The following is a 22,162-nucleotide window of genomic DNA, read 5'->3' on the forward strand; positions in this document are numbered from 1 at the left end:
AGTGATTCTGTCAACAAACCTCGACACACACTATGTGCAGAAACAAAAACACACACACAAAAGAGACACACACAGACACACACGGTCACACACATACCCTGTAGGTTGGGCAAGTACAGTCCTGGGCCTCAGCCTCCTGCTGTCCCCATGGCTCTGGGTCAGGTGCACATTCACACCCTTTGTCCTCTTTCATCCCCATCTGGCTCTCCCCTTCAGTGCAGGAGGCTGGAGCTGCAGCAGGTCCCTGTCATAGGGACACCACATTGTGCTGTGGGTGAGCTGTGTGTCGTCTGGTGAGAGGGACCCTTCCTTTCTCTAATTGTGTCTAGCTTGGCTGCAGATTCCAAGGATGGACATTCAGGACCTGGGTGTCTCAGAGGAAAGTGTCCTTCCTGGAGCTGTGCAGGGTGAGTCTCTCATGCCTCTTGGGAGGAGAGGCCTGTGCTGGTTGCTCAGTGGGGGCTGTGAGTTCCATGGTCAAAGGACAGTTCTCAGTCACTCTATTGCTCCCTGGGGTCTGGTGGCTGAGCTGGGGCTCAGGGTTTCTCCTTTCTTCCTGACCATCTTTGGTGTCCTCTCTTCTCTGCCCAGCTGATTGTCCTGTGGTCACCACACCTTCCCTGTAGTGGTGCAGGAAGAAGTGGGGAGTTATCAGGAACCCCGTGGAACATGGCTCCTTGAGACACAGGAAGGAGAGCCTGGGACAGAGTAGGGGTTCAGAGCTAGAGAGATTCATCCCAACTTACTCCATGGTCGTGATGGGCTCAGCCTTCCATGTGCTGACATACCCAGGGGTCTGTCCTGAGGGTTTTGACCTGTCCAAGATGCTCTCTGTAGAAGAGGAACAGGCAGTCGCCAGAGAGCCTGTCTGGAGGGACGTTGCTCACACTTGAGAGGGCGGGTGGGGGTGAGTTGTGTTCTGGGAGCAAAGAGCAATAATACCCCCTTCTCCCAGCAGGGACACAGGAGAGGTCTGTCTTCCCAAGGGACAGCCAGGGGTAGGTGGCCACATCCTGGATGGTGCCTGTGTGTGAGCATCACACGGGCTCTGAGCCCCACGGGGTGCAGTGGGCAGACAGGTCACAGGGTGCCTGACTGATTCCCGGAGAGGCTGTGGGCCCTCAGGCAGCTGCTGTTCTGTGTTAGCACTAGGCTTGGCTCCATGTTCACTGTTCTCCCTCTTTTACAATCGGATGTCCCGAACGCAGATTTTTGTCACCTTCTATGAGTTTGTGTTTGTGTGCAGTAGGCGGCACTGTGTATTCTCTGGGGGCAGTGATGTCTGGGGCTGAGCACTGCACATGGACTTGGGAGCAGAAGATGGAGCAGCAGGGCGGGAGGATCAATGCCAGGGGAGTAGGGACAAGTCATTTTCATTTTCTCACTCCCAGGGACCTGAACCCAGGATTCTGACTCCAGGGCACAGTAGCACACCCTGCTGGTGTCCCTGGATGTCATGAGTGCCCATAGTGTCATGCTGCTTTGGCATTCCTTTTTTAAGGTGTAAATTTATTTGCCTCACATCAGAGGCAGGCCTTGCTCACCATGGCAGTTTTCAATACTGTATCTGGTTCAAGTTTCTCCAGTTGGTGGCCAGCGATGAACTCTTAGAGGCATCTCTCCCACTTGGTGTGCTGGGCTCCCCTCTCTCCAGCTGCTTTCTTTAAAGGGATAATTCTGATAGTTACCCTCACATTTAAAGTGACTGCTTCTCAGTCACAGCATGATCTCCTTGTCCCAGTGTTTGCTGCTTGCTATCCATTAAAGCTCCCTGCTGGAAACCTGTCAGATAACACCTGGACTTAATAAAGCCATCGGCTTATCAGTCTCTTCTCTCCTGCCTGCCTGGGCTCACTGACCTCTGTATCTGTGGTTTCCAGGTGTGCCGAGTGCTCTCCAGTGTCTGTAAGTAGTAAAATCACTTACACTTTCATGTTGTGGTTGTATCACTATAGCCTCACATGCCATCCAGGGCCTGACATCGAGGCTGCCCTATGGGACCTGTGCTGGTTGAGCCCCTGCTGGAGCTCTTGTTTTGGGACCTCTGGTTCTGCTGGGGACAGGAGCTTCCAGCTAACTTGATTGAAAAACTGATACGTTTCATTGAAAACACTGGGTCAGATGATGTATTCATGTGCTTCAGCTGCCATAACAAACACCTTAGCCTGGGTGAATTAAATAATAGAAATCGATTTTGCACAGTTCTGTGAATAATGTGCTATTTTAACCACTTTAAAATGTACAATCAAGTGGAATTAACCACATACACAATGTTCAGTTCCCATCACCACTATTTTTCCTAGAAAATTTTTATCATTTTAAACTGAAATTTGTATCTTTTAAACAATAATAACTCCCTGTATTTTCCACCATAGACCTTGATCATCTCTGTTTCTATGAATTTGCCTATTCTTGATGTTTCATATAAATGGAATTATATATATATGTTATTTAGTTTCTGACATATTTCACTTAGCATAATGTTTCCAAAGTCCATGCATGTTCCAGCGCATTTCAGAGCCTCATTCCTCTTTATGGCAGATTAACATTCCGTTGTATGTGTTTATTTGTTTATTTATGTGCTGATGAACACTTGGATTGTTTTCATATTTTATCTTTTGTGAGTAATGCTGCAATCAACATTCCCATGAGAGTACCTATTTGAGTCCCTGGATTCAGTTCTTTGGGTATATACCTAGGAATGGATGCTGTTTCATATGAGAATTCTATGATTAGCTTCTTGAGGAACAGCACAACTGTTTCTCCTAGTGGCTGTACCTTTTATATTCTCACCAACAATGTATGAGGATTCCAAATTCTACATAATGCTGCTACTTGTTATTTAACACTTCAAAAGAATGGTAGCCTTTTTTGTAGGTATAATGTGGTGTCTCATTGCAGCTTTGACTTTGCATTTTCCTAGTGACTAATGATGTTGAGTAGCTTTTCATGTCCTTCTTGACTATTTGTATATCTTCTTTGAAGAAATGTCTATTTGAGTGTTTTGCCCATTTATAAATTGGATGGTTTGTCCTTTTGTTATTGAGTTGTAGCTAGTTCCTTATATTATCTGGACATGAAAACTGCCTATGTGTGATTTGCAAATATTTTCTCTCATTCTGTGTCTATTATTTTCTTGATAATTTCCTTTGATGCCCAAAAGGCTCACATCTTGATAAAGCCCAATTTATTTTTTTTTCCTGTTTCTCATGCTTTTGTGTCATGTCTAAGAATCCATTGCACATTTGAGGACATCAAGATTTACCTGTGTCTATTTTTAAGATATTTTTATAGTTATAGGTCTTATATTTAACTCACTGATCCATTTTTTTTAGAGAATTGTTTGATATGGTGGGAGGTAGTTATCGAAATTCATTGTTTTGCATGTGGCTATCTAGTTGTTTCTGCACTATCATTTGAAAGGAGAATTGTTTCTCCATTAAATTTTCTTGACACCCTCTTCAAAGAGCAATTAACCATAAATATGAGGGTTTATTTCTAGATTCTCAATTCTATCCCGTTTGTCTTTATGTGTATTCTTATGCCAGCAGCTCCTGTTTTAATAATTATACTCCTTTGTGAGATTTCAAATAAGAAAGTTCAAGTCCTGCAATTGATTTTGGCAAGATTGTTTTGGCTATTCAGGGGTACTTTTTTGAAAGGTGAGGAGGCCAATGTTTCACAATTGCGAAAGCCTTTTCTGTCTTCTTCAGGGGGAAGTTTGGGAGAACGTTTTAAGAAACTTTAAGCAGGTAAATTGTCACCACTTTATTTGCTGAAATGCCATGTTAAAGTGTGCATTGCTGCTTGTGGAAGAATTGTGAGACCCTGGAAGCACTTGCCCACGTGGTGAGAGACAGTGAATTCCACAATGAGTGGCAGAGAGGACATTGTTTTGGGATACAATGTTGTTGGGGGAGTAGTATGCATCTCTACTTCTTTCTATCTCTGTACAGTGGGCATCTCCACTGGACACAGTAGGTTTTGAAATCCTTGTTTATCCTCTGGGGTCTGGGTCTTGGCTTACCTGTTAGCTGCAGTTGAAGGAAGCGTCTGCTAAGACAATGACACCCATGGGAAGAAGAAAGCTTCAGCAGAGTGAAAGTAGCTGAGGCTCAGAGAAGCCAGGAGAGTATGACTCTTAGAAACTATGGGTCAGCAGATGGGTGTCCTCGGAGGTAAATGGGCCACGCCAGTAGCCACTGCAGTGGACTGGAAGAAGGTAAGGGATGCTGGGTATCCCATGTTCTCTCTCAGCTCTCCAGCTGAAGATTTGGACCCTGGGCTGGTACTACCCAGCAGGGGAAGGGTATACAGGGATGGCTGCATATCAGGACCAAGTCCATGTCATGTTCTTAGGCATTGTTACCACGGATGGAGGATTCTGTTCAGAGACCTGGCCTGGACACATGGGAGGGCTGAACCCACCCCATTCTTTTACAATTATTTTAAGAAAACAGTATTAGCAAATGTGGTACATGTTTTATCCTGCCAGAATCAGTATTACTGTCACACTTTACAATGTGTCTCTTAGGAAATGGTGAGAGCCATCCACACAATATGCATTTAAAGGGGACTCTACTATAATTTCAGCTTTCATACCTTTTTATAGAAACCATCTTCTCTGCAAACACACAGGCAATATTTCTGTGTTAATTTCTATTGGGAACCCTTATGCAAGGTGGAGAGAGCCACATTTCACCCTGAGATGTTATGTAAAAGTTTGAGGTTGAGATGACAACAGCTTCTGTTGTTACCCTCGGAAGCTACTACATGTGAAATTCTAACGACTGCATTATCCTGCCAAGTGAAAGAGGCAGGCATAAGCAAGAACAGTTAAGAGGGGTGAGAGCCTCCTCATGATGGGGAGTCTTGTTCTGACATCTTGGGAAAAACTGTCCACAGTGTGAAGTCATCAACTTGTCCTGGTTTGCAGTTTGAGCATCTGTCGTTATGGCATCAAACATTTTGGTGAGCTCTGAGTGTTTCGCATTCAGGTACAAGGGTTTTCCCATGAAATTTACATTGAGTTGTCCACCTCCAGCTTATAGGCCTTTTGGAACACAGTGGTTCTTGTTCTTAGTGATTCCGTGGGAGAAAATGGAATTGGAGGAGCTAGTAGAATTCAGGGTAATGTCCAGTCTGCAGGTGGATAATAAAAATACAGAAACAATGAACAGAGCTGCAATCTCATATCAGGTATAATACAGTTTTTATTTTCCACATAATTTTTCTCTGTATAGGCATCTCTATTTTTACCAATAATAATTTCAGTAGAATAAATTTGTTTGCAAAATAGGTTGAGTTTCTTCAAACATGGTCTGATTCTTTACATAAGTGTAGCAAGAGTAGCAGTGCACCGTGTGGCTCTCTTTTAAAATTTTCTTTGCTGTAAGTTTTTCTAAGGAATCTCAGATTAAACTTTTACAAACCTCTTGAGAATAGGAATCCAAACCGAGGCTGACTTCAGACTTTGCCTGCAGTTCATATTGGTTCATTCTATCTATATTCTTAAATATAACATCCCGATCAAAGCCTTGGTAATATAACCAATGTTTTCAAATGAGTCCTGTTACAAAGACAGCAGACTGTTACTGTACTTGTGCAAACATCAGTATTATCATAAACGTATCAATACTCATGAATAGTTGCCCAATTCTGGGGCAGTCAGGTAGAGAGCAAAAGTCAATGTTTCAATTATTGTTCCCAAAAGTATAGTTTATTGAACTATGTAAGCTATAGATAGATTAAAAGAAAAAAATTCAGTAAATCTAGAAAACAAACCATTTAAAGAATCAGCAAATTTTCAAATAAAAATAATAAAAACATTATCCTCATTATTATCATTTATTTCAATGAAATCAATGTTTTTCCTGCTTGGTCTAGGCTGGGAATTTTATGAAGATATCAGCCTGTTTGTTAAAGTTTTGGAATTTCTTAGACAGTTCAGCAGTATAATCTTAAAATTATCAGAAACTTGTATTAAAGTGTACTTGCCAGCATCTTTTCCATAAATCTCCTTGAAAAGGAAGCAGTTTTGGACTGTAGTTGATTGGAAATGCTTTGAGGAAGAATAAAAACAACTGTGAATGACAAAGATTTTAAATGACTATAGTTAAAACTCTGATGAGAATTCATTATGATAATGACACAGCTCACATAAAAATTTAGTTACTTCTGTGGTATGTGACATTATGGCTGATAACGTATTTAATTTCTAGAAATGTCATATAATTTTTGAAACAATCATATCAGTAACATACCCATAAATATAATAGAGAAGGTTTAGCATCCCTTATCACATTATTTTAAAATGCTTTTCATATAATTTTACATATCAAATGAAGTGGATTTTCCATGTAGCTTGTGTTTCTCAACAGGATTACTGAGTTCTTGGTGAAGCCCATTAATGAATAGGGCCAAGAAAGTATAGGCTTATGTATGTTGAAAAATTTCCCTAGGTAATTTCAATACTCCCAGCTAATAATCATTAATTTAGGTCTAAGTTTTGCCTATTAGAACAGGTGTCTTTATCCTGGTTACACATTGGTAGCATCTGGGAAGACTTAAAAATTACCAATTATCGAGGGAACCAGCCCCCAATATTTCAATGTAGGTTCTTTTCTATTTTCCCTAAGTATCGGCCAGTCTGATAAATAAAGGGAAAGAGTACAAAAGAGAGAAATTTTAAAGCTGGGTGTCCGGGGGAGGCATCATATGTCGGCAGGGTTCCGTGATGCCCCCAAGCTGTAAAACCAGAAAGTTTTTATTAGCAATTTTCAAAGGGGAGAAGGGGAGGGAGTGTACAAATAGGGTGTGGGTCACAGAGATCACATGCTTCAAAGGCAATAAAATATCACAAGGCAAATGGACAGGGCAAGGTCACAAGGCCAGGGTGAAACTAGAATTGCTGATGAAGTTTCATGTCCCACTGTGCACGTATTGTCATTGATAAACATCTTAACAGGAAACAGGGTTCGAGAGCAGAGAACCGGTCTGACTAGAATTTGCCAGGCTGGAATTTCCTAATCCTAGCCAGCCTGAGGGCACTGCAGGAGACCAGGGTGTGTTTCATCCCTATCAACAACTGCATAAGGCAGACACTCCCAGAGCGGCCATTTTAGAGGCCTCCCCCTGGGAATGCATTCTTTTCTCAGGGCTGTTAATTATTAATATTCCTTACTGGGGAAAGAATTCAGTGATATTTCTCTTACCCGTTTTTGGCAATAAGAGAAATAATCCTGTCCTGCCCAGCTCCCAGGCAGTCAGAACTAATGGTTATCTCCCTTGTCCCCTGAACATCGCTGTTATTCTGTTTCTTTTCTAGTTGCCCAGATTTCATATTGTTCAAACACACATGCTCTACAAACAATTAGTGCAGATAACGCAATCATCACAGGATCCTGAGGTGACATACATCCTCAGCTTATGAAGATGACAGGATTAAGAAATTAAAGTAAAGACAGGCATAGGAAATTATAAGAGTATTGACTGGGGAAGTGATAAATGTCCATGAAATCTTCACAATTTATGTTAAGAGATTGCAGTAAAGACAGGCGTAAGAAATTACAAAAGTATTAATTTGGGGAACTAACAGACGTCCATGAAATCTTCACAATGTATGTTCTTCTGCTGCGGCTTCAGCTGGTCCTCCATTCGGGGTCCCTGACTTCCCACAACAACCAATGCCTGAGTCTCACTTTAGACCATAAATTGGATCCTGTGGGTGGGGCTTGGGCATCCATTTAAATAAACATTTTCCAGTGATTCCAATGTGTAGCTGTATTTCCCATCAGATTTCTCTGATTTCTTGTGGCATTCACTTTTTTCTATTTTGGTATTATAATTGTTTTTGGGGTCTTATCATCTATCTTGGGCTTTATGTTCCTTGGGGTAGAAACTTTACATTCTTCATTTCTGTATCTTTCATGAACATATGAGTCGGTCATCAGTAAAAAGGTTTTCAATCACATGTAGGTTGTGTTCTGAGTCTCAGGTTTACACATTAATGCTAGAGTCATTGTTTTCCAGGAGGTCAGAGGTTGCTTGTGATGAAGGGTATGGGTAAGCCCATAATGCAGATGGCAGATGGGAGATCACCCTGTTTTTAGCCATAGCATTGGAACTAAGAATTCTATGTGTATATCAGGTGGAGGGGAAGGGATATGTAGAAAGACAGATTTAATTAGAATGGAGGAATTATACTAGGGAATAGAGGGATGGAAGCAATAAATATTAGTAAAGAGAAGAAATGTGAACTTATCAAATAGGCAAGAGTAGATCCCTGAAGATTTTTGATTTGGCAAGTTAACTAGAATTTAGGAAGGTAATAAGGCAGCCATACACAAGGACGATTTCAAAGACTGGAGGTAAGTCAAGCAGTAACTCTAGCAGTTGTCGAGGTTGTGGGAATGGAGAGAATGACAAAAGTTGAGAGATATTAAAAAGGATCAAGAGGGTTTTATAACGTATTGTTGAATCTGGGAAACAAATGAGCAGAGGCTGGGGATAATTATGTCTAAGAGGCATTGGCGGGTACAGGGAGCATGAAGAACAGGGGAAAAGAGACCTGCAGGAATAAGTGCTGAGAAGCAGATGATTAGTGGGAGGAGGAGGAGATCCAGTCCCAAATACAAGCAAAGAAGTTATTTCCCTCTCCCAAGCATGGGAGTCAGCCCTGCAGGAAGCAGGACAAAAGGAAAGGCTGTCATACCTGCCAGTCTTCCTGAAATAAACTACACCAGGGCTGCTATATCAGAGCCACACTGGCAAGTACTCCGATCATGATGCCAACAGTGCCTCTAGCTGAGAGGCCAGGAGAACTTCCTTGTACTGAAGTATCTGCCATGGAAAGAAAAGAAGACAAGGAATAAAGGTGATGTTATTTTACAGTGCAGTACCTTAGGAACCATCACTCAGTATGAAGTAGTTTCTACTTGTTCCTTCAAGGATTATATTGATTTTGTAGGAGGGTTGCTGATAGATGATTAGCCAACTATGCTCTTGCAGTTTTCTTTTTTTCTCTCAACGTGTTTCTAAGTTAGTGATCAGTCTTCTGTCAATTTCATCCTGACCATGCTGCACTCAGATATTTTTGAAGGCTCTATGATGTGAGAAGCCTGCCAGGCCAAATCCACATAACCCGAGGCCAGGCCTCTCAGTCCCTCTCAGGTCCAAGTATGAAGACACTTACCCCTAGACCCCAGGGGTAAGTTAAAGAGGATACTCATAGAGAACATCCAGGTCACTGGGTCACTGAAGGAAAAGAGGATACTCATAGAGAACATCCAGGTCACTGGGTCACTGTGGCTGGTACTCACTACATTCTTCATCTGACATTCACAGAGTCCTGTGTCACTCCTTGTGACACTGAGTAGAGCAAGGATCCTGTTGTCATTGGACATCTGCAGCCTGGGACTGACTGTGAGTCTCTGACCATTTATCCACCACATGTAGATTGTGCCATGAGTCTCAGGTTCACAGGGTAAGACCATAGCCTTCTCATCATCTACGGGGTTGCTGGTGACATAAGGCTTGGGCAGATTTGCTGTGCAGATAACAGAGAAGATTCCTCTGTGTGGCACCATTGATTTCTCCATGAGCATTTTCCAATTAGAGTTGACATCTCCCACCTCTCAGCCAATCTAAGTCCTTGAAAGTCCACAGCAGGTCTGCGTGTCAAAAGACAGATGCATGATGATCTGAGGGCTAAGAGACCATGGGGCTACCTGCTCTGTGTGGGAGAAGCACAGACTTCTGAAGTGTGATTCGAGCAGCAACACTGGTGAAGCATGAATTGAGCAGGGTCAAACAATTAGAGTTTGATTAACTTTGTTTAAATTGGGCAGAGTCTAAGAGAGGCAGCAGTGGCTCATGCATCTCCCCACCCGAAGGACCCCACCTTATGACAATATTGTTGTTATGAATACACAGGTGTGCATGAAACAGGCAGTAAATCAGACAGCACCCATGGTCCTAGGAACCACCAGTATTCCCATTATGTGTATGTTATAGCCTTTTAGGCTACAAAATATAAAATACAACTACAGAGTATAAAATATGCTATTGTCAATACAAAATATTGAATATGAAGCTGAATATGTTGTTCTACTTTTTTTTCTCTTGCTAAACTTTGCTGTTTCCATTTTGGAAGTTTCTACTGACACACGCTTAAGCTGGAGATTCTTTCCTCAGCTATGTGCAGCCTACCAGTAAGTCCTTGGAGGGCATTCTTTATTTCTCTTAAAGTGTTTTTAATCTCTAGTATTTCTTTTGGTTCTTTCTTAGAACAGCCATCTCTGCTTAAATCATCCATCTATTCCTGAAAGGTGTCTACTTTTTCCATCATAATCCTTAACCAGAGTTGTTTTAAATTTTCAGTCTGATAATTTCAACATCCCTACCACATTTGTGCCTGGTTCTGATCCTTGCTCTGTCTTTCAAACTGCATTTTCTTTTGCCATAGTCTGTCTTGTATTTTTTTGAAAACCACACATGATGTACTCGGTAAAAGCAGCTTGAGTGAGCAGGCATTCAGTGATATGGTGGTGAGTGTGGGGAGGGAAGTGTTCTGTGGTTCTGGATGAGGTCTGTGTCCTGGACTGTGAATGTCACAAGTGCCTCTCAGGATTTTCTTTCCATTAGGTGGGATATGATGACTTGAGGAGGCTGGAGTTGGATAGTTCCCCTCCCCCTGGCCAGTTAAGCTCCCATCAAACCCCAGCTAATTAGGCTGCAGTAAAATAGTTTCTCTTAAGTATAGGTCTTTCCAAGAAGAATATAATTCACTGACAACTTTCCAAGTGGTTTTTTTTTCCTTCTTCCTACAAGAAGGATGTGGGGATTCTTTTTGGACATTGACTATGAGAATCTGGTAGAGCTCCAGGAGCTAAGAGTCATAAAACTGTCCCCCTACTCCCAAGACTAATCCATCCACTGGTGTGTTTAGCTCTGCACTGTGTCCACATTGAGCCTCCAGAATTTCCTCAATTACAGTTCAGGTTTTCTGACCCCAGCACTGGTTCCCGCTGGGGTTTCTGTGGCTGTGTTTCTGCTCAGGTACGGTGTGCTGCTCTGTATTTGCCTGTGGGTCTCTCCAATATGTGGGCCAGTTAGCACTGAGACCTTGCTTCTCTAAGAAATCTAAACGAGTTGATTTTTCAGTTTGTTCAGGTTTTTACTTGTTAGAACTGAGTGAAAAATTTTAAGCTACTTACAAGCCCAACGGAAATTAGAAGTCTCTAGGGCATGACTGGAGGATATGAGCCCCACAGCACGTTGAGGATGGAGTCATGAGTGAAATGGGTGAAATGAGCCCATGGACTTTGGAAACTGCAGATCTGTCCTTCTGCCTCTGACGACCCCCTGGTGAGTCAGTGTAGAAAGCGAAACCACCTTTGCAAAGCTTACGATGGTGAGAGAAAGCTAGCTTGACCGACCCCATCTCACCTCCAGCCTCAGGCTGGCTGTCCTCTCTCATTCCTGGGCATAGGCCAGGGTAACTATGGGAGGAATTTATTGTTTAATTTTGAAGCAAGGATGATAATAGTCCCTCTCTAAAATTAGCTCCTTCCTTGTCAAGGACTACCTTGTAAATCTTGTCAAGATTTGGATTATGAGAGGGGCCCAAATCTTGTCAAGACATGGATTATGGGAGGGGCCAAAATTCTGCTAAAATGCAGGCATAGTTTCTATAATCTCTTACTGCTCAGGAGTCATGTGTCCAGAGGTCACAAGATTTGTGACTTTCCTAGTTGCTCCTAGAGATAGCAACACTACTGTTGAACCTGAGATTTGTCTTGTGAGATGTTTCTCAGACTTTTGCATTCTGGCAACCAGCTGACCTCATCTAGACTCATGACTAATGACTCAACCAGTCATGTGGCCCCCACTCAGAAGCACGTTCAACAAATACAGACCATTTCCCCTACCTGCATGATTTCATCTCCAGCCAGTCAACAGTATTTATTCCTTAGACCTCTGCCCCTCAAAGTTTTTGAAAAACTCTAACCTCTGAACCATTGGGGAAGCTGATTTGAGTCATAATAAACTTCTGTTCTCCTGTTTGGCAGCCTTGGGCTAAGTAGAACCATTCTTTACTACACATCACCTTCTCAATAAATTGGCTTTGCCTGTGAAGAGGACAAGAACCTGTCAGGTGATTATAAGAATGGATAGAGGAGTCACTGATTTATTTCCGGTGGCCCATTTTATGAGCCAGCCTCTCAGAGGGAAAGAGCCCTGGACTGGGACACAGTGGAAGCTCATTCTCTTGGTGACCCAGGGACATTGCCTCATTATGGAGCCTGGCAGGGGTGGCTGCTCTGGCTGATTTTGGTGCATTTCTCATTTCCCAGAAGGCAGGACAGGCCTCAGTGTGAGCAGGAAGGGAACGGAACAGTCAGCCTTGTTAGAGAGGATGTCTGGGGAAGTCCTCAGGGTGGAGGAAGCTGTGCAGGACAGGGCTTGTCAGTTAGAATGAAAGGGGGATGCACTTTTTTCACTGAACACCTTTCAGACACCTCACCATCTCTGGCCTCACTGGATTCTGCCTTTCCTCCTGAGCCCTGAGCCCTGCTTCCTGGGAGGGAGGGAGGGAGGGAGGGAGGGATGAAGGGTGAAGCTGGAATGTGTGCTGTCCAGGTTTCTCCCATCTTTGGAATCTTGACAGTGAGGGACCCTAATGTGTTACCACAGAGGAGACTGTGGGAAAAAGCTGTTTCTCAGGGGTGCCTGGTTTATGAAGTGAGGGGAATTCAGACCGGGTTGGACTCGTGAACTACAAGGACCCTGTTCCATGTCAACAACCAGCTCCTCTAGCTCAGTGTTTCCGTGGCTCATTCTCTTGTGTGATTTCTGAGCCCATGCTAGAGTCCTCCTCACAATGCCTGATGGTCAGACCTGTGCGGGGAGACCTAATGGGGGGGTCTTGTGTGCTCACAGAGTGTCCAGGGAACAGGCTTCATGACTTCCTCTGCTCCAACCCCACAACAAGATCTGGATAGTGGGCTGGGTCAGATAAAGTCAGAATCCATGGGGGAGGGTATGTGTCCTGGCAGTGCTGAGGTTCATGCCTCCAGGTTAGCTCTCAGTCTCTGCAAAGACATTTATGTTGTGCATGTGCTGTTTGCTGGACTGTCTCATGTCCCTAAATTCTTGAACCTGCCTGCAGATAATATCATGAGGGGTCTGCATATAAGTGGATGAGGGCTATCTGATTAGGGTGGGTGTGTTTCACATAGTGGGCTTTTTTTCACCACTTTTCAAAACATTGTGCTTGAGTGTATATATAGAAACACATACATACTTATATTCATTAGATGTGAATATATATAAATTAATATAGAGATACATATATCTATAAATATACACACACATATGTATATACGTAGATGCATATACATATATATGTGTACATGTGTGTATGTGTGTATACGTATATACATATACATATATGTGTATACATGTGTGTATGTGTATATACATGTGTATATACGTCACGTGTATACATATATTCACATAGATACATGTGTATCTACGTGTATATATGTATAAATTCTTAGGGTGGGTGTGTTTTACATAGTGGGGTTTTTTCACCACTTTTCAAAAAATTGTGCTTGAGTATGTATATAGAAACACATACATACTTATATTTACTAGATGTGAATATATATAAATAAATATATAGATACATATATCTATAAATATACACATGTGTATATGTATAGACACATATGTGTATATGTATATATGTGTATATACATATACACGTGTATATACATACATGCACATATATACACGTGTATATATGTATGCACATGCACATATATGTGTATATATGTATAATGTGCCATTTTAACCACTCCGGGAAGAAGAGAGAGAGAGAAGAGAGTTTCTACTAATACCAAATATACAAATCTATGTATACCAAATATACATACATACACATATATACACATTTATGTATGTATATACATGCACATATATTTGTATATATGTATATACATGCACATATATGTGTATAGATGTATACTGTGCCATTTTAACCACTTCGGGAAGGAGAGAGAGAGAAGAGAGTTTCTACTAATACCAAATCTCCTGGGTTTAAATAAGGGTGGTACTATTTCCTGGGGTTGGGCTTTTGCTAGTTGTGTCAATTCCTGTTGGAAGTGAGCTAGAGAGGTTACATGCTCAACTAATTTAGAGATTTTCTATGTGAAAATAATCTGTGAGCGCATTGATAAGTGTTATCCTTTCCTAGGTGAAAAGCTTGGTGAAGGATTTTAAGGACTTCCCATTGACTGAAGGCTGGCAAATGGAGTTTGCCATTCTCTGACTGCAGCCATTCTGAGGACTGGAAAGAATACCCTGAGAAGTGGCCTATTTTATTCCTGCAGGAAGGTACTGAGGTTTAATTTATCTTATGGAGTCTTCTTAGATTAGAAGGCTTTGAGGTGTGTTGATGCCTTGCCAGTGACTTAGCTGCCTGATCAGCAAACCTATTTCCTTTGGCTACTTCATCTGTTCCCTTTTTGATGTTCCCTATAATGTACCACTCTTATTTCTGAGGATAATAACCTGTTAATTTCTTGGTGACATTTTATAGGAGATCCATTAGTGGTAAGAAAATGCCTTTTATTTTAAATGGCAGCATGAGCATGAAGAACTAAAAAAGCATACTTGGAATTGGTGTAAATGTTAGCTACGTTTCCCTTGCTTAATTTAAGCGCTCTTGTAAGAACTGTTTGTTTAGCTGATTGGGCACCTGCACCTGAAGAGAGATGTTATTTAGAGTGACTACTGCTTATCCTGCCTTACATATTGCTTGCTTTACCAGCTGTTGGTTAGCTAAGAGCTCCCTCTAGAGGAAAGTAATTTTGCCACATGAAGTGGGGGTGTAAACAGTTTTTTTCCTAGGGTTAAGTTGGAGGCTTTTCTGACTAGTAGAGCTATTGTGACAGTGGTTTGGAAGCAGGTGTAAACAATAGGTCCTCCTAACTGCAAATAAGAGGTTGAGAAAAATATTGGATTAGAATTTTGCTTGAGACACCCCTTATGGTTGTGCTATGGGAAGAGGGAAGCCTGGATAAGAGAGGAGAAAAGAGAGAGACTGGCTCTAGTGTTTTAGAAGGAGATCTACTTTCCTTCCTATAATTTCCAGAATCACCTGTGTCCCCTGTGCTGTAACGGCAGTTTGCTGCTGGAGCCGGGGGTTTGAGCCCCAGGACCCATCAGTCTTTCTGGACCACTGTGAGACTGGTTCTGAACCCAGTGACCTCCATCTCTGGGAGCAGTTGCATCTCCAGTGGTCTCCACTACAGGCTGGACAGGGTCAAGGTGGCTTCCTCTTGCTGTTTGGACACTAAAATGCCCTAGCTTACCACACCAAGATTGGTGGATGCACCTCTGGGATCCTGGACTTTGCAACTCTGCAAAGCTACTAGAAGCTTTATCATTCTCTTGAGCTTTCTCTCTTTCTTCTGGGCCTCCTCCTGGTTCCTATTATAAAAGACTGAAGTGGCTACCCTCAGGAGGTTTTCCAAGGTGCTATCTGCTACTATAGCTTGCTTCTGTAGGTTCCTTCTAATACTGGGAGCTTTCTGTATAATAAATCGATCTTTTAGAATGGGTTGTCACTTGACTGAATCAGGAGATAAAAAGGTGCGTGCTAATAGTGCCCCTCTCAACATATCCATAAAGGCTGCAGGATTCTCATCTGGCTTTGAGTCTATTATAGACAGTTTAGAGGAATTAAGAGGTCTGGCCTTAGATTTTCTTTTCCATTCATCTGCAGAGCTATTGGGGTTTCAATCAGGGTTGTCAAGAGGTACTGCTTCACTTCCTATTTGTGTTTCTGCTATTTCTTCACTTTCCATATCTCCTTTCTTCTCTTTTGGTGTATTATAGGAGATATGTTGCTCATCTCCAAAATTCTCTGCTGCTTGCAGAGCTGCCGGTTTTTCAGCTGCAGTTAGGGTTTGGTTTAGGAGCAGCATGACATCCTTCCATGTGAGGTGAAACATCTGAGTTAAATTCTGGAAAATTTCTATATACCTATCAGGATTGCCTGAAAATCAGCCTAAGTCTTACTCTATGGTCCTGTAGAGAGAAGGGAACTTCTCTCTAAGGTCCTGTAATGAGAAGGGAACTTGGAGGGGCCCCAAATTAGGGAGATTCTCAGATGGTTCCCCTGGAAGTTGCTTTTCTAATTATTGTGGATTATTCTCTATAGGCCTGCCTGATATGGCTGTTAAAAAAGCTGGGTTGCTGTTACAACGCTTGTAAAGGTTTAGTAAAAATGCCCTGTCATTGTGCAAAATAGAATGAGTTGCTTTTCTCTTCAAAGTCCTGAGGTTAAAAGAGTTCTAGTGCCACAGAGTGCACTCCAGAGGGGTGCAAGCTGAAGATGCTCTGTTAGCCATGTAAAAAAAGAAGTGAGAATAAAAGTGTCCTTATAGTCCCCCTTCTTTCACTGTGACCCAGGGTAGAGTAGAAAACAATGGGAGCGTCCCCCCAACTGTTTTCTCTCCTTCGTTCCTAAGTCCTGGCACCATGTTAAATGTGCCACCCTTGGTTGTAGGCATGGCCCTCTAAGCCATGGAACTGGATAAATGAAGTGATGGGATTAGCCACACTTTACCCACACAACCTTAGCTTATCTGCCGTGATCTGCCTGGCTTCCTGAAAAATGGAGCTCTGAAGAAACTGTAATGGTTGCCTTTGAGCAAGCTTTGTTTAACAGAGGGAATGTGCCAGTTGCCTGCTATTATGGCCCATGCTAAAAACTTTACCCTTAGAAAAGTGGTCCTGGTTAACTCTGTTCTTAAAATGTCCTTACTAATTAAGTACTGTTCTAATTGGAGATAGAATAGGTACCTTAAATTAACGTAGGGACCTAATGGCAGGTTTTCCTTCTGATGGGACAGTATCGGAACTAAAATTTGGCTATGGAAGACATTTTATTCCTAATTGTTGAAAGCAGAACTTTCCCATTCACAAAAAGGGCTTTTCTATCAGTGCAAAAAGAGAGAATTGGAAAAGTGCAGTGTTATGGCAAAGAACCAACAATGTGCCTCATGAGGAGGATTTCTATCTCCACCAGGTGGCACTGTTGGCTGGGAAATACCATGTGCTCAGCAGAGGAAGGATAGAGCAGGGAGGGTGGAGAGAGAGAGACAGAGACAGAGACAGAGAGACAGACATCTGTTGGGTTAGTTATTATGTCATTTACCGATCTTTCCTAACAGATCTGTTTCCCTGAACTGTAAAAGTTTCCACACATTGCATACATAAAAAGAATAGGAGACATAGCAACCATGGATAGAAAGGAAGAAAAAGATTGCAACAGGATAGCAAATTAGGAGACCCATTACCAACATCTGAATGGGCTGCTGGAGGCTGTGTTCAGTCCAGAAGCGTTGAATAACATCAGGGCATGTACTGGCCAGAAATTCTCAGCTGCTCCAGGACATCCCCCAGCTTCATGTGATGGTAAGGTTCTTCATGAAAGGAAACTGGTTTGAAGAGAACCTTGAAATTAAAGGACAGATTTGAGGTTTGCTCCATACCCACCATTCTGATGTTTCTACCTTCTGTTCTGATTACAATGTCGGATGAGAACTCCCAAATAAAATGCCTCTGTTGTCTGGGAATCCATGGTTCTTTGTCTCACACTGAGAAAGAATTCAGGACATGGAAACACATGAGGAGTGGGTTTAGAAGTGGAAAATTTAATAGACAAAAAAGAGAGAGAGAGAAAGCTTCCTCATACTGAGAAAGCAGTCACCCAAGAGAGGGTCTCCAATCTGGGGCGGAATGCGATTGATTTTGTACAGAGACTTGAGGAGGCAGTGATTGATTTACACAGGGTCCAGGGGATTGTTTTGACTAGGTGTGCCATTTACATAGTCAGAGAAAAGACTGGCCCTCCCACCCTAATCTTTTATTATGCAAATGTGGCTTTTACCTGGTGGTCACCATGACACCTGCACATGTAGTGACTAGGAAAAAAGAGTGGGAACCGCGGTTTTCGGTATACCTGGCTCTTAGCTACCTGCATTTACATATGCATGTCTATGCTTGCAGCCTGATTATTCAGTTTGTTTTCTGTTAGAAATGGTTTGGGGGCTGCTTTTTGTTAAAGGAAAATTCCACCAAGAATTCTTTTACCCTTTCTAGCTGTCTAAAAATAATTTCTCATTAACTCTTGTATTAGGATCCCTTTAGGAAAACAGAAAAGATGACACAGACTCTCCTTTAGGGGAGTAACCGTAGTCTTTTTTTTCCTCATGTAACCCCAAGAGTTGTAAGTGAACGGATTTCTCTCAGGTCTAAAAGTCTGCTGTTTTCTCCATTGTGTTACCTGACCTCTTTGCCTTTTACATTACTTTGTACTGTAAAAATATTTGACCTTGTGTGTGTAATGGTTGCTGGATCAGTGGTAAGAGCTATGGTTTTGAAGGCGACTAACAGTAGTTATAATAAATTATTCTAGCTTCAGAGGGCTACTCATTTCTTTGCATGTTTAGATGCAAAAGACACAGTTTAAACAATTAGGGAAATGCCTTTGTAGCAAAGTACTCTGTGGAAGTGTTGCACAGTATGGTCCCCATTGCATTTTCCTCTTCTTGGGGACCTGGGATTCAGTGAAATTCTTGATTTTTAATGTCTAAATGTTGTCCCTTCCAACTGGTTCTCTTTTTTACATATTTAAATGATTAGAATCTAAAAATTGTAAAGACTTTGTTGGCCCTCTTCCTTAACGGGCTCTATCTTGAGCTCAGTGATTCAGTTGAAGAACAGAGACCAAATTAAAAGCTACATCTCTAAATAAAATTGGCCTCCTTATAAAGTCCCATGGTAAATTTCTATTATTTTTGTGTTACCTTGGCATCTATTTTTAATCTTCCTTGAACACACCCAATTTTTTCTTGAAAGAGCTTAAGTTCTCTTTCTCTCTTTGCTTCGAGATGTAAATGTACTACCCATTTTCTCTAAAACTCAGTAAAGTCTTCTTCAGATAAATGTTAACCTTTACCATTTACAAGAAAGCAATTTGAATCCAACTATCCTTTAAAATGGTGGGTTTTACTGATCTCATGCCTGAAGTCTTAAAATCAAAACTCTAAAATCTTTTTGTCTCTCTCTATCTTTATGTGAACATGTATATATGTTTCATCACATATATGTATATGTCACACATGTTTATATACTGTTTACATGTAGTGTCAAATTAATGTAAAAATAAATGAGTACTCATAAATTAAGTGAACAAGCCCAAATGCTTTTCTATACATGTGATTTTAGTAACCTTTGATGAATATAGATAGTTTTAAAATTGTTGGTAAAATAAAGTAGAAATGTCTTCATAATTTAATTTATACATTTTTGCCTAGGTCTGTTGGCCGGCAGGTTTATATTGTCTTTACTAGATGTTTTAAGGTCATCAAACAGTTGTTTCTGTGTATATACATTTGCTTAATTTGTCTATGAGCTTATGTCTTTATATTTGAACCTTTAAATTCTGAGTTCTAGATCAGTGACCATAGCAAGAACTGGGGACAAAATCCATCCCAACCCCGAGTTGTACCTTTTGGCCATGCTGGGAGAGATGAGATTCTCCAGGCATTTTCTTCATAGCTCTGTTCATTGTCTTGGGCTTTACATGTGGTACATAGTTAGAATGGTTTACTCCCTAGTTTTTTTTTTCTACTGAAAATAAGGCTGTATAAGTCTGTTTTTACATTGCTACAGACAAATACATGAACCTGAATCATTTATAAAGAAAAAAGGCTGAATGGTCTCATGATTCAGCAGGCTGTACAGTAAGCATGATTCTGGCATCTGCTCAGCTTTTGAGGAGGCCTCAGAAAACTTACAATCCTGGTGAAAGCCAATGGTGCAGGAAGACATCTTATATAATGGGAGCTGAAGGAAGAGAGCAAGGGTTGCACACTGGTAAATAACCAGATAAAAACTCGCTGTTGCTACAACAGCACCAAGGAAAATGGTGTTAAAATATGAGAAACCACCTCCATGATCCAATCACTTCCAACCAGGCTCCACCTCCAACTTTGGAGATTATAATTGGACATGAGATTTGTGTAGGGGCATAGGTCCAAAACAATATTATTCTCTCCATGGTCCCTCCCAAATCTCATGTCTTTCTCACATTTAATAATATAATAATGGCTTCCCAACAGTCTCTAGAGTCTTAACTCATTCCAGCATTAACTCAAAAGTCCAAAATAGCAAGTTTCACCTGAGACAAGGCAAGTTCCTTTTACCTATGAGCCTGTAAATTCAAAAACAAGTTAGTTACTTTCAAGACACAATGGAGGTGTAGGCATTGGGTAAATACTCCAATTCCAAAGGGAAGAAATAGGCCAAAGGAAATAGGATACATACCCCACGGAAGTCTGAAATCTTGCAGCGCAGTCTTTAAAACTTAAAGCTCCAAAATAATCTCCTTTGACCCTATATCTCATATTCAGGGAACACTGATGTAAGGTTTAGGCTTCTAAGGTTCTGGGCATCACAAGAACATTCCAAGAGAGTCACAAAAGAATTTGTAGTGTGGCTTTTTTATGCTAAACAGCATGTTAGACTGAATAAGTCACTGAAGAGAAAAAAAGTCAAAGGAGAAGATGGGCTTCCATCATTTATAGGTTAATGATGTCTTCCTGATCACACATTTCTTTGAGTTTTTGTAATTTCAGCTAAAGAGAGACCCTCTGGTATTTGTTGATGGCTGCACACAAAACATTTTTTAAACTTTTATAGAATTCACCACACGAAATTGTAGAATTTAAAAGCTTTTGTAGAATTCACCACACCAGAGAGACTACTATTACGAGGATAACACCAAAAGTTTGGAGTATGCACTTTAAGCAAGATGCAAGCCGACTAAAATAGAAAATATCAAAGAATGAGACAGAAAGTCTAGCAATTTTAACCTAGTAACATGTTAGTTAACTTTTGCAACTGAGTCTTGATAATACTCAATGTATGTATGTATGTGCAACAATCTGTGTCAGAAACTGCACAGACTTCTCCCTGTTCAGCTGGTAGGGAACAATTTTATTGTCTAGCAGTCTAGGGCTCATTAAATTAAAACAGGGAGTGAGAACAAGTGAGTCTGAAAATGTAACTTTAAAAGGGACTACTGTACATTTGAACAAACATTTGTGTTAAAGATGCTGCTAATGTCAGCCATTGGGTGGACAAAAGAATATCTTATGTAAAAATTTGAGGGTGTCATGATATATCCGTCACTCTGTTAAGCTACTCTCAGAAGCTACTTCACGTGAAATTTCTAATGATACCATTATCCTGCCAAGTGAAAGAGGCAGGCATAAGCATGGACAAATCAAGAGGGATAAGAGCCTTTTTTTTGATGTGGAGATTTGTTCTGACAACTTGGCAAAAGTTTTTCACAGTGTGAAGTTGTCAACTTCTTGTCCTGGTTTTGGCAGTTTGAGTGTCTGTAGTTAACGGTGTCAAACATATTGGTGAGCTCTGAGTGACTCATACTTCAGGCACGAGGGTTTTCCCGTGAAATTTACATTGAGCTTTCCACCTCCATCCAGCTTATAGGGCTTCAGAAACAAAGCAGATCTTGTTCTTACTGATTCAATAAGAGAAAACTGGATGGGAGGAACTAGAAGAATTCAGGGTCTAGTCCAGTCTACCAGTGAATAATAAAAACTCAAAAACCATGAACAGAGCTGCAATTTCATAGCAGGTATACTACAGTCTTTATTTTCAACATAATTTTTCTCTCTATAGGCATATCTATTTTTACCAAAGATAATCCCAGTAGGACAAATTTGTTTACAAAGTAGGTTTAGTCTTATCAAACTTTGCCGGGATTCTTTACATAAGTTCATCAAGAGTAGCAATGGTCCACAGAGGCTCTTGCTAAAGTTTGCTTTGCTAGAAGTTTTTATAAGGAATCTCAGATTAAACTTTTACAAACCTCTTGAGACAAGGAAGCCAAATGAGGGCCATCTTCAGACTTTGCCTGCAGTACTTATGGGTCCATTCTACGTATATTCTCAAATATAATATCTGAGTCAAAGCCTTGGTAATATAACCAATGTTTGGAAACATGTCCTCTTGTAAAGAGAGAAGAATCTTACTAAGCTTGTGCAAATAACTGTAT

The 22,162-nt window shown here is 41.2% G+C and overlaps 2 long non-coding RNA genes across 6 annotated transcripts in view; one reads left to right on the top strand and one right to left on the bottom strand.

The window, feature by feature from the left end:
* Nucleotides 1–22,162, top strand: part of LOC105463861 (uncharacterized) — a 128,250-nt gene that overhangs the window by 78,908 nt on the left and 27,180 nt on the right. The window contains exons 1-3 of one of the 2 annotated variants that reach the window (XR_976573.2): nucleotides 6,043–9,423; nucleotides 10,154–10,211; nucleotides 14,261–14,400. This is a non-coding gene — a long non-coding RNA (uncharacterized lncRNA). Of the gene's footprint in view, nucleotides 1–6,042; nucleotides 9,424–10,153; nucleotides 10,212–14,260; nucleotides 14,401–22,162 lie in introns of those variants that run through there. The other variant, XR_011617605.1, reaches the window with a different exon arrangement.
* LOC105463860 (uncharacterized) lies at nucleotides 5,006–20,492 on the bottom strand. Of its 4 annotated transcripts, none has more exons than XR_003013974.2 (6): nucleotides 20,407–20,492; nucleotides 17,377–17,529; nucleotides 8,714–8,841; nucleotides 5,998–6,061; nucleotides 5,433–5,569; nucleotides 5,006–5,142 (listed from the first exon to the last, which is right to left on the bottom strand). It is a non-coding gene; the product is annotated as an uncharacterized lncRNA (long non-coding RNA). The 4 variants fall into 4 exon arrangements; XR_011617603.1 differs by having other exon boundaries at nucleotides 17,373–17,529; XR_011617604.1 differs by lacking the exon at nucleotides 8,714–8,841.

The sequence above is a fragment of the Macaca nemestrina genome, chromosome 20, assembly GCF_043159975.1.
Source record: "Macaca nemestrina isolate mMacNem1 chromosome 20, mMacNem.hap1, whole genome shotgun sequence".
In the NCBI taxonomy this organism is placed as follows: domain Eukaryota; kingdom Metazoa; phylum Chordata; class Mammalia; order Primates; family Cercopithecidae; genus Macaca; species Macaca nemestrina.